This window comes from Heterocephalus glaber, unplaced genomic scaffold (genome assembly GCF_053883595.1).
Source record: "Heterocephalus glaber isolate CG9 unplaced genomic scaffold, H.glaber_assembly_v1.0 deba00000281, whole genome shotgun sequence".
NCBI lineage: Eukaryota > Metazoa > Chordata > Mammalia > Rodentia > Bathyergidae > Heterocephalus > Heterocephalus glaber.
In genome coordinates this window covers 28790157-28802235 of record NW_028258139.1, presented here as the reverse complement: position 1 = coordinate 28802235, position 12079 = coordinate 28790157, and positions in this window count along the sequence as shown.

Genomic DNA, 12079 nt, shown 5'->3' with positions numbered 1-12079 from the left:
GGGTCTTGGTTCCCCTATCATTTGTATGGTCAGGTGGTGGCTACCTATTTATACAATACCCAGAGAGGTTCTGTCATCTGGAACACATAAAGATGACAAAGGACTTCAACATTCCACAGGGAGCTCCAGTAGCAGACTTGATCAAACACAAGAAAGCAAGTGGGCTTGGAGTTCTTGAAGTTAATACTTTGAAATTACCTTATCATAGGAAAAACAAAGAAAGAAAGAAAGAAACAAACAAAAACATGTCAAAGTGTGAAGAAAGTCTATAGGAATCCTGAGTTACCATTAAGTGGACCGATGAAGACAACAGAAATGTGTGAGGAGCAGGTCCCGCTCTTGCAGGAGAACTTTGTAGTGTAAACACATGGTTGTGGTCAGTGAGCCACATAGACCAAAATAAGATTTACTGGGGGTTCCACTTAATGTTAGTGGTGAACAGTTTCTATTTGGCATTGGCAAGGGAGAAGCAAGCTTACCAAGCTTGTCCTGTCTGAATCTTCTCCTCTCTGATCCCTCTTGGTCTTTTTCCAACATAGCTTAGTTGGCAGTGGTATAGCTGCTTCTTGGACATATATATGTCTAGCAAAGCTAAGAAAGCTTGTATGACACTACAGGTCTCTCTCTGGAACAGTTCACTCAACTCTTTTTAAAGCATAGCTTCTGAAGCATAATATATATTGTCCTTCTCTTAGAGTTACTGGTCAAGCTGTGCTCTCCTTGTAAATTTGACAGAAATGTTCTGTGCCCAAACTGACCAGTATGGAAGACACTAGCCTATGCAACGTGGAACACTCCAAATACAGCTAATGTCATAGAGGAGCTGACTGTTTAATTTTACTTAATTTGAAAGTTTAATTTAAATAGCTAGTTGGAGTCTTCTCTATCTCACTTCTCTTTCTTCTCACAATTCTTCTCTATATATGATAAGGTAACACAATACAAATAGTGCTATTGAGATTATCCTTCTATCGAGATACATTTGCTTTTATATAGGATACTTTTTAACTGGGAAACAATAAAAATTTTAGATTCCATAGAATTCTGGTAGGGAAAAGTCTTTGTGTTTAAGGAAATTTGTGCCCATCATGCTTTCCTTGGGCCACAGCCTTCAGATAAAGCTCTGGTTAGAAAATAAGGCCCAGTTGAGCATCTATATTACCGACATTGATACTTCCTGAATGCTGTAATAATATTTTGCCCCCTTTAAGTAACCTGATACATATTTGAGTGTATGTGCTGCCGAAGCGAGCACGTGATATATATTTTAATGTGGTCAGCTTTCAGTGCTTCAAGTCATCAGGCTCGGACTCTGTTAGGATTTGGAACAGGTAAACATTTCATCTTTGAAGCTTGGGTCATCTATTTTTAGTCTTTTTATCTCCTTGTGCCATGTTAACATAGATCTCACCTCTGTCACAATCGTGTCTTTAATCTTACGTTAGTAAGTCTTACTTTCAGTACAGCAGTTTTAACAAGACTAAAAATTAAGATATTTGTTTGCATTAGTTTGTGTCTTTGAGGAAAATGTGTTTCTTTAACAGTCTTACAAAATCGAATCTTTTATGGAGTAAAAATTTCCATCATTCAGTTAGCCGTCACTATGCAGTTGTTTTTAATGTGTGTATACCTATGCATGTACATGTGTATTCTGTTTCCCATACAAGCACATGTAAGTCCAGTTCTGAAATCTGACTTTTGTCCTTGAATTTTTCTTTTTAGGATGAAAGGGAATCTCATTTTCTGAAGATAAGGATTTTAATTTGAGTTAATTTAGCAGACTATGGTGGAACCAACATTGACCAAAACAGTCATAGGGCCTCTTTCTCGCCATCTGGGAAACAGGAAGGAGCACTGTATGACTGCTCTCATATTTTTTCTCAAGGATGTAAAGACTAAAACATTGGTATATCAAATACTTCGTCTTTGTCACTGAGTACATTGTCCTCTGTTGACCCTGCCACTTGCTGTTCAGCAGGGATAAATGAATCTCTTGCTCATGCAACCTCTGCTTTATGTCTGGTGTTCAGGTCTACAACATTCGCTTTATCATGGAGCATCCAAATTCTCTCTGTCTTATCAAATATTCACTTTCCAGAAATATCAGAATACATGTGACTAGTCTGTGCATGCAACTTGAACAAAAGAGAGAAGCCCATTTTAAGGAAACTGCTGTAACTGTGGCTGCAGAGTGACCAGAAGGTGGCACCTCTTAGAACATTCCTTGGGGAGAAGTCCTGAGTGTGGCCGGGGTTGATCTTGTGTTCAGAGCTCAGGTATATTGAGGTAGTAGAGTCATGAGTCTTCCAAAAGGATGGCCACAGAGAAGTCCATAAGCCAGGAGTCTAGGAAGACACTTCTTGATAGTGTCGTCTAAAAAACAGTGACAGTATCACTTGCATCTTAGAGTATATTTCCTACTTTTCAGAATGCTTTGTTTTATAAGAATATAAAACTTAAATTGACTAAGGGAGGAAAAGGAAGAAGAGACTCTTCTTTATATTTTACTACTATTCAAAGTCATTGGCTCTCAGTTTTGAATGTACATTAGAATATCCTGGGGAACTTTCAAATGACTGGGGCGGTATGCCAGAGATTAATTTTTAAAAGCACTCCAGGTGATTCTAAGGTGTATGCAGGGCTGTGAACCATCCTTCCAGTTCTTCTCAATTTATTCATTCATTCGCTCACCATTTATTACATACTTTCTCATGTCAGCTTTGAGAAAGGTGATGGTGAGGATGTAAAATGAGACTCTACAATTCTCCCCAAAGACCTTGTGAGATAGTAATTCAATTCAACAGAAGTCAATTCAGCAAACATTCACCAGACTCCTAGTACACGACAAGTACAGAGCCAGACACTAAGGAGACTGAGCTGGAACAATCCATCCTGTCTAGTATTTATACACTAGTGGTTAGTGTGTACAACTAGCTGTAATAGACAGAATGTGGTATTAGTCATATCTCACCTTCCCAGAACATTTCACAGTAACATAGGCATTTTCATCAATCTACATAATGTGAAATTCACCTACTGATTATTGAGACTAGTAAGTGGCTAGCTATCATTATCTGGAGTTCAGAGGAGAGAGAAACGTGGTTTGCCCATAAGATGCTCAGTAAGTTCTCCCACCCAAGTCAGTGGACTTGGTGGTCAATGTCTCACTCCATGGCAGGTGTGGAACTCAGGAAATAGTGGTTAATTTTGATTGCAAAATAAAGCCATTTGTCCCAGGATGTATTTTTGCACTTACTGTGGGAATTTTATTTTCTAGAGAGTGAGGAGAGGACATTTCTGTCCACAGATCTCTGAGGATACTTTGTCTCTCCAGTTAAATGTCTCTTCTGTTTCTATGTTTTTACACAAAGCTTTTCATAAAATCTGATGGCCTATACTCACTAAAATGCTGATCTCTAAATTTGCTCTCTAAGTCCATTGTCTTGAAGAGAAAACTGAAATTATTTAGTATTATCAGTAGATCTGTTTGTCATTAGTTTCTGTCAGTCACAGAGAGCTTTAATTAGGGGACTGAAAATTAGTCCAAATGTGTATAAGGAAGCCAGTTAAGTCTCATTTTCCAAAGTCTCCATTTGTCAGCTAATACAGCATGAAGCTAAATGCCATATGGACTGGTGCTGGCACATAAGACAGCTGCTGATGAACATGTTTTAAGAACTCACCCGAAGGTCAGAGAGTTGACACTTACAGAAGTGAAATAAGAGAGGTCTCCTCCTTGTGTGCAGAACCACAATGACATACTCCTGCTTAGCTGTTCTGTGCTCCCTCAGTAGTAGAGAACCCACTTGTTGGTGCTTCCTTGATGATCCAAGGCTTTTCTAGTGCACAGAAGGCTCAGCTGCTGGAAATTTTACTGTGGGGCTGTGGGATTGTCCATCTACTCCATAATGAGTTGGCGCAGTTAGGATTGTCCATATTTAGGCATCAAAGCCCAGAAGACATTAATTAACAAAGAATTAGAACATAATTTCAAAGAACGATTGAATAAAAGCTTTAGGCCAAAGAAGCAAACACCCAGAAAACTTAATGAGAATATAAGATGGTCCTCAAATATACCAGTCTCTCTTTGTGGAAGTGGGGTTTCATTTCTTTGTGCAGCTCCAGAAAAAAACCAATGACCATGGCCGGAAGTGACAAGGGTAAACTTTAACTTACTCTGGTATAGAAGAATATTAAAATTTCAGGGCAGTGGAAGTGGTTGCTTCACAAACCCCCTACTGTCAGAGATGCTTAGGAACACTCTGTTAGGAATGTGGACGAAGAGATTCCTGAATGGCTTAAGAGGTTGGATTTAATGAAATTTTCAGAGACTACTTAATAATTTTGTATATCCACCAATAGAGGAAGTCTATTCTAATTTGGATGTTTTGATGTCTCTAACTATATTTACCATATTGTCTCTGTCACTGAACTTTACTTACTCACCTAGGGTCAAACAATTGGCTGATATTAGCAGTTATCCAAGATTCTGCAGCCAATGGGTAATCCATTATCTACAGTTGTGGGTGTGTAAGATACTCAAATAATAACTGCTAAATGAGCATATGAATCACTCTTTGTTTTTCTAATGTCAAATCTGCTATGTAGCAGACAGGACTAAGGGTCTTCTACAGTCTGGCTCCATTCTGCTTGTGAACCGCATCCTGATTCTTGGATCTCATACACTTTACGTCTGAGTCATACTCAACTACTGGGAGTTTTCGGAACACTCACTCGTCTTTACCCTCTCCTTACGCTTTCCTGTAAGTTGTTTCTATGTTGGAGAACTAGTCCCTCCTTCACTGGCACCACTGCCCACCTCACCTGCTTGTCTCTTGCTCCTCCTCCTTTAAGTGCATCTCAGGTCCATCCCCCTAGGAAGCCATCCCTGACTCCTCCTCCCTTGGTCCTCCTGCCTCATGCTTCTCTCCATTGCTCTCCTGGAAGACATTACCAATCAGCAAGCACGATATTCTTGGCTGAGCCTACATTTAACTTCAGAATCCCTTTCACATCATTCAGCAATTACTAATGAACCAGAGGTGATAATGGAGATGAAATTTCCTGCTACTCCCAGTTTGAGGGTGCCTCATTTATGGCACTGTATGTTGTATTTAAAAGGTCTGTGAACTTGTTTTTTTGTGTAAGGCTGCAGCTACTATTATGTGAATTGTTACTTTAAAATTTTCCATTCTTAATTCCAGGCAGAGAGCTTGATATTAGTCTTCATGTAAGACTTCCTGGGTATGGAATCAAACTGACTCTTGGCTGGGAGAAGGTTGGAAGGGAAGACATGAGCTCTCAGACCTCTCAGGGTTCTTACCTGCCAGTGACTCTGGCGTGCATGTGCTTTGAGCCCTCTTGGAGGATGGCTGGGAAGAGACCGCTTGGTACCCTTCTAAGGGTGTCTGCAGTGTTTCCGGTCAGGGTCTGAAGATCCTCTGGCAGGAAGAGCTTGGTTGCCTCTGAAGTGCTCTTTGTTTTATAAACGGTTCTTTGGTGTCCAGTCCTTTGTTGGGGGCAGCTTTTCATGCCAATCTCCTCCCTCTGTCTTGGCACAGAATCCTCCCCTTTGCATTTGAAAGTGCCCAGTTGTCCCTGAGAACTCATTTTTACATCTGTTTCTATTTCTGATCTCTCTTCCATTTGGCACGAGGGGCCTCACTTCAGCTCAGGTCCATCCTGGCCATAACCTCGGTCCTTTGTCTACCAACACCTTCCAGGCCACCCTTCTCTCCTTCAGCTCTGTGCAAGGAATCTGGCTTTTAGGAGCTTGTCCTCAGGAAGCTTTTGCTTCCAAGCTTTCAGCTCTGTAGGCAGCCAGGGTCTGAAGGCATAGACTCTGGGGGCAGTGAGGAATGATTGCATGGTCCATATCCTTGTGGTTTTGGAAAGATGCTAAATGCTAACATGCTTTGTTTTTTAAAAAGAATATTTAAATGACTGTAATTGCCTCATATGACTTTTGGGAGGATTACATGCTGTACTGTAGCAGATAAGAGCTTTCAATTTTCTTCGAGTGAATAATTAATTTCATAGAAGATATAGAAGGTATTCTGGACCTGAAGATGAGAGTAGGATGGATTCATTTCAACAGGGGCTTGGAAAAATTCATGAGGAATGCAGTTTTGAGCAGATCTTTGGGGCCCAGGTCGTCAAGTGAAGCATCAGAAGGGAAAAATGCCTGTGACAACATGAGAGGTGAAAGTCAGGATGAAGCTGGAGAACAGCTGTGGTCTGGGGTACTGGGAGGGGGGTGTAGTGGGAAATATGATCGGGGAGAAATGGGGACCAAGCTCGGGTTGGGGGCATGCAAGGTAAGCTCATGGGCTGGACTTTACTTTGCTTCTGCTCTGTGGGTGGGGAGCAGAGGTACACCAAGAAGTGGGACTTGTCAGTCCAGCAGGCAAGCTCTATATTAGGAGTAGGAGGGCCGGGATGTAGCTCAGTGGCACTGCGCCTGCCTGACAAGTGCAAGGTCCTGAGTTCGATCCCCGGTACTGCAAAAAAAGAGAAAAGAGCAGAAGCGAGCAGTCCCAGGACCTTGAGAGGGAGTAGAATAATTTTCTCTGGTTAGGCACCTGCAAGTCTAACAAGGCTTCCCTGGGCCTGGTGACAATAGGGAACTCTGAAAACTCAGCCTGGCTCTGGTTTGGGTCCTGAAGTCCCTTTATTCATCACTTTTTTAGTTAGTAAAGCTTTGAAGACCCAAGAGATAGATCTGAGAGCAACTCCTGTATCCAGAGAATTGAGCCCTTCTTAGGTCAAGAGTGAGGACTAAAAGGGGGGCACTGGCAAACCCGGCCCAAAATCACAAGTTTGGACTGTGCTGGCTGTCATGGATCTTGGAGGAAGAGGAGGTGCTGGGGTTGAGTGGTGCTCAGCCCTCAGCATCCCTTCTGCTGTCTGGAGGGTCCCCACTGGGAAAGGGTGCTTCTTCTATTGGACTCTCATCCTGGTGGCTCTGCCAGTTTAACTGAAGGAAGCAACACCTCAGGCAGAAGGAAAGTCCTACAGAGTGGACGAGGAGCTAGACTTACTCTCTCTGTTCCAGAGAAAGGACAATTGCAAAGTGTGAACATGTTGGGGCCAGGTCTCAGCGTAACCAAGAGACAGAAGAGCCATTGAAACTGCTGCTTTATAAGACTTCCTGTCTGGAGAGATGCTTAAGACCAGCTGTTGCCTCATAGAAAAGTCATCATCAGTTCATTATTGAAGTGAGAGTCAGATTAAATAAACCCCAATGTGTAGGCAGTTAGATCAATATATTTTCCTGAGACTTCGTGAGACGATAAAATGATTTATTCATTCAACATTCTTGGATGCTCTAAAAAAGAATAGCTTCTGCTCTCACATTCATCAATGATCCTTGTTACATTTTGTATTCCAGAATAAACTATTATCTGAGGGTAGGGACTATGTGTTTGTTAGGTTGAGCCTCTGCCTTTTATAGAGGAGGCATGCAACAAATATTTGTTGAGTGAATGTCAAATTAATTTTCTTGGTTTGGTATCTCAAACATGGGCTGAGTCCTTTCTGTGTGTAAGGTATTCCTGCCTGAAATACAGCAATGGTTATCATTTCTCCTCTTGATAATGGGTGGGCAGCAGGCTAAATGCCTTTCACATGACTTATTTAACCTCTGTAACCAATTTTATTAAAAAGATCACACAGATACTAGTGCTATTTCTTTGTTATTAACAAGGAAACTGAGGCATGTGGAAGCTGAGCAGGTCCACTATGATCACTCAGAAAGCAATCAGATGACAGACATGGGGCTCAAAATTAGGTTGTGTGGCTCCAAAGCCAGGACAGCACATTAGGGCAGCATATCTTGAGTGAAGGAGTGATCTTTAGTGACATTAATAAGGTAGTGTATGCTTAAAACACTAGCAACTAGCAACTGAGTGCTTTCTAAGTGCCAAACACTAGATACACATTTAATCTTATTTACTCATATTAACTCCATACTGTAGGTACTGTTATTGTGTCTATTTTACTGAGAGGGAGATGTTTGAATCTAGGCATATAACATCCTAAAACACATGTACCCAATCTTGTTTCTCCTTTTGTTGTGACACCGTTGGGACTTCTCTCATGAAGTGTGTATGTTGCTCTAAGAGAATTGTAATTAGATTGAACCTCAAACTGGATTTCAAATCATCATTTTTCCAGAGTAGTGAGATCCAAAATATCTTTGTGCTTTTCCAGTGGCTATGGATCAGTGAAGGGCTTAAAGAGGCAGGTTATGGGTGACACAGATTCCAAGGCCTGGCTGCAGGGAGACCTGAATGTTCAGGACCTTTTGGAGATGGTCCAAGGCCTGCTGCACCGTTCTGCTAGCTATGGGATCATGGAGGTCACTTAATCTCCAATGCCTTAGTTTCATTATCTATAAAAAAAGGGCAGTGATGTTACTCCCTTCACAGTGTTGTTAGAAAGATGAACAATCACACTGCAAGGAAGCCTACCCGACTTGGTGACTCACACAGGCTGCAGCTCTGAGCCTCCTCCCCATCCTGTCCTGGATCTCATCTTCTCCCTTCTCTGGCTCCTCCTTCTCATCCTCTTCACACTCCCCTTTCTTACTCTCTGGTTTCATATTATTATTCATGATTTGTTCTTAGTGAAAAGAATTTTTATAAGACAATGGAGTCAGGTTGAGAAATACAAGCGTGGGCTCATTTTATGATGCGCTTTCTCTTTTGTATGAAATGGAGTTTACCTCAGCAGGTATTAGATTCCTAGAGGTCAGTGTCCCCTGACTCAGATGGAAGGACTCAACAGGCAAGGGAGGAAGATCCAGGTAGTGTTGGGTCTAGAACTGATATCACCTAATAAAAAAGCAGTCAGGCCTGAAATAACTGGATCTTTAGTTGACTTGGAACCAAACCCTGTGGGCCATGTTCTAACACAGTGAGTTCAGTCTCACTGTAAGAGCTGCTGCTCCCCCACCTTCCCTTTGGTTTTGTATGTTTAAGGTCAAACCTTCTTGCTGAGAAACAGGGAAAAGGCTGATAAACGCAGGATGAGTGTCTATCTGCAGACAGCAATTCAAGGTTGAGGGATTCTGTAGGAGAGTCCCCGTGTCGCTCACCATGCAAGTCGCCTGGTGAGTTTGATTTGTCTCCTTGCCCTGATCCCTCCTGGGTTCATTTAGGCCAAGAGAATCAAATTATCCAAGATGCTGGGCAGAGTAGGACTTTCCACTTCATTCCTTGGCTTGTCTTACACCTTCTCCCAATGGGCACTTTTGCTGCCTCCTGCCAGGGTGTATTGGGAAAGATTAATTAGCTAATATTGGTAAACAGCCTTTGCTGATGCTTGCTAAGTGTTCATGCCATGTAATGGCATTTTTCCATGAAAATGTCCATGCAATTACTAATGAGGCATTGTTGAAGCACCTCATGCCCCATTATTTTATAGTTGTCTTGCAATTAGCCAGCATCTGTGCTATTTCAAATGACATTTATTGCCCATTTTCCTAGTTTAATTTTTGGAGATTTTATGGAAAGCCTGGGCATTGTTTCTTATTCACTGCAACTTGAATAATTAAAAATGTAAATATGGCTTTGGGTGGCGATATTGTCAGCAACAAGAGTTCTTTGGAGATTTTAATTAAGAGCACTACTGCTGTACTTCATGGGAAGGTTTGTTATAGTTCCTAAGCACGCCTAAGCACTCCTGCCCTCTGGACTGTGGCTCATGCCTGAGTGTGAGTGTTTGTGTGTGTGTGTGTGTCTGCAGTGTACACATGTGAATGCAATGTTTTCTTGAGCAACAGTACAAAGTGAGACCTGAAGACAAGAGCAAAGTCCTCATTTAGGTTAGCTTTCTTGAAGACAAAAACTAGAGCAGCTGATTAATTAACTTTTTGCCATTTCTTACCATAACTCCAAGTTTTCTTATCATAACTCAGACACTTGAGTTAGCTCAAATTAAAGACCTCTGTTAAATATCTACTATATTATCAGCCATCGGATGATGGTTCTTTCATTCTTTATGACATGTCCTTAGAGTCTTTGACGATGACAAAACAGAGACTCAGAGAGGTTAAGTAAGATGTCCAGAGTTTCACGGCTTGTAAAAGATCAAGAAGGACTCAAACTTGAGTCCACTGGACTCCACTCTGGGTCTTTCACCCCATCTCTTAAACAAAATCGCCAAGCTTTCTATCTGAAGGTGAGCCTCAAAGGCCCACTTCTGCCTTATCTAGGAAGTTTCTAAGGGTCACTAATTTAAATGCTTCTTCTCTCTTGTCTTTTGATTTGCTGTCCCTTCTCACAGTCTGACTTTTATTTTAGCTGTACACCAGCAGGGAGGACAATAACATGATCATTTTAAAAGCCTGAACTTGGGAGACAACTAGATTACATTCTTCTCTGCTTCCTCCTGCCCAGGGTATCTTGGACCAAGTTCAGCATCTCTTAACCTTCATATTGCTGCTGTGAACAGGAAGGGGATGATGGATAGAAGACCTTTATGTCCTATGGTATGTAGAAAGAAGATAACAAATAGTGGTTCATTGGATAGATAAAAGCAAAATGAACCAATGAATAGGTAAACGATGAATGGCAGTGAGCTTTGTTCATTTGTATGATCACCTTTGCAAAATTCTTACTTTCTAAATTTATATTCAGTATAGTTCAATAAGTAACTTAAAAATAATGAAAATACACTGTGAAAAGATTTGGGGCTAAGTATGTGGTCCAGATATCCCCTCTAGTACTAGGAAAAACCGAACTAAATCTGGTGAATTTAAATTCTTTACAATACCTGTTGCAAGGACCAGAGTATCCTGACTATTAATGACCTGCAATACAAAAGTCTACTGTGTTGAGGCTTCCTCCATGCCATTTCATGTGTAGAGATGAAATTATGGCAGTCAAGAGGAGACTTGGACTTCATTTCACAAGACTGTTACCCAAATTCCAGGCCCACCATGTGCAGTTATCTGCATTGCTGGTTTGCTGTCTGGAGAGCATTCACTATGAGAACTGTGAAGATGCCAGGATCTGCAGATTTTCTTGTAGGAAGTCACTGGTCTTGGGTATGGCACCTGTCAGGGGATGAGAGAAGCAGGACTGAGCAAAGGTGGCTGCCACAAAGCTGAAGTGGATCCACTGGAATTTCTAATACTGGAATGGCCCCTCAGGACTGTCCTGAACTGGGGAAAGAGGGCTGCCTTTGGATTCCTGCAGAATGTCCCCGGGCAAGGGTACAGAATCCAGCAAGGCAGACCTCCTTGGTGAATGCAGAGGAATTCCCTGGGAGGAATCAACTGCAGTGTCAGCAGCCCCACACCAGCAGCTGTGGGTGTGTTTCTTTGTCCTGGGCTGAGATCCGAGGGGAGCTCTCTGGGTCCACTGAGATGGCAGAAGAGGATTTACACTCAGGAAGTCTGCCCCTTATTCCTACCATGGTCCTCCCCTTGCAACTTCATGACTATTATAATTTCTACTTTACTACTGGAAGTACAGAGTCTCGGAGTTAATTATCTTTCCCAACTAACATGCCAAGTGATTTTAGGGTGCATAGTACCCCACTGAAGCTCACACACTTTCCCTCGACCATGGATTTGCCTACCTGAGTGACAAATCAGGATTCACTTAGTACAGTATCTTGTTGAACTGTCCAATATTAAATAGCTCCTAAAACTCAGAAGGCTGAGGGTCTGTGTGTGCGTGCGCACAGGTATGTGGTGTTTCATAATAAGCAGATGTTCACCGCATCCCTGCGGTAGTGTCACTCACAACTTCAGAAGAGTAGTGGAAATGAGTGACAACCACTTCAGAGCACACAGATTCTGAGTCAATCTTATTTTTTGTAAACATAGTACCATGCCATAAAACCCAATATACATGTCTTGGAATTCACACATTATTCCATGTTATTTCTTCACACATGGGCTGCATGTATGTGGTGTGTTTGCTCCAGATATAAAGGTAAATGAAGCTTATAGATTGGTGGCCAGGTTTTATTGGATTTGACTCCATATCACAGGAGTGTTCTATAGACACGGTTGCTCAGAGAATAAAAATAGATGGAGTATTGTTTCTAAAATCCAAGACCATTCTGC